Source organism: Macrobrachium nipponense, chromosome 7 (genome assembly GCF_015104395.2).
Source record: "Macrobrachium nipponense isolate FS-2020 chromosome 7, ASM1510439v2, whole genome shotgun sequence".
Lineage (NCBI taxonomy): Eukaryota > Metazoa > Arthropoda > Malacostraca > Decapoda > Palaemonidae > Macrobrachium > Macrobrachium nipponense.
In genome coordinates this window covers 99,064,620-99,065,462 of record NC_061109.1, presented here as the reverse complement: position 1 = coordinate 99,065,462, position 843 = coordinate 99,064,620, and the positions used below count along the sequence as shown (strand labels likewise).

The 843-nt window shown below is 40.2% G+C and overlaps 1 non-coding gene across 1 annotated transcript; it reads left to right on the top strand.

Annotated features, from left to right (window-relative positions):
• The first annotated feature begins 223 nt into the window (after positions 1–223).
• On the top strand, positions 224–297 carry Trnai-gau (transfer RNA isoleucine (anticodon GAU)). Its single transcript has one exon. It is a non-coding gene; the product is annotated as a tRNA-Ile (tRNA).
• The last annotated feature ends 546 nt before the right edge of the window (positions 298–843 follow it).

Sequence of the window (843 nt, the reverse complement as noted above, 5' to 3'; positions counted from 1 at the left end):
ATGGTTACTGCCTCTTGATCAACACGGTTTAAAGCAATTTGATTTACAAGAATTGGCGTATACAGTATCTCCTGTAGGTAATAATTTGAAATGTACATTTGCATATGCCCTTTTACATTTGTATATACATATATGTGTGTGTGTGTAAATTCATAGCTGATAAAACAAGTGGCACTATAATGCAGAAAATAAAAACCAAAAGTTCTTCATTGCAACTGCAACTGGCCCGTTAGCTCAGTTGGTTAGAGCGCCGTGCTGATAACGCGGAGGTCGTGGGTTCGACCCCCATGCGGGCCATCGTCTTTTGACCTTCATGCATGTGGTAAATTGCCCATGTCACTGTGTGTCATGGGTCAATTTCGAGCTCATTTCAAAAACAAGATTACGTAATACTCAATGTGCCAAAGGCTTATCAAATATAGTCCTAACGATTTGCCTTGCTCTCCGACAACCAAGGTCGTCAGCATCCCAAATCAGCGTACAAGAAAATAAGCGATGAAAATACGAGATGAAGTCAGTTTCACTTGTAAAGGATTCTTTTCATATTCTAGACTCGCCTTTGGGAGGATTAGATAGCCTTACATGTACTACTTGCTTCACTCAGGGCGAAGAAGAGCGCAGGCTTCAAGTTATTGATTTGTTCCAGCGGCGGGTAGGTCTACCTACGTTGGACCGCAAAGTTTCCAGATATTGACAGTTCTTAAAAATGACATAGGTAATGTGGAGAGGATGAATGGTTTATTGACTGCAAGGTTTTCCCTATAAAAATATGTTTGCCAGAAAAGATCTAACTGATAAGCAGAATTTCTCTTAGCAAAACAGGGATTCAATGTTGCTGATATT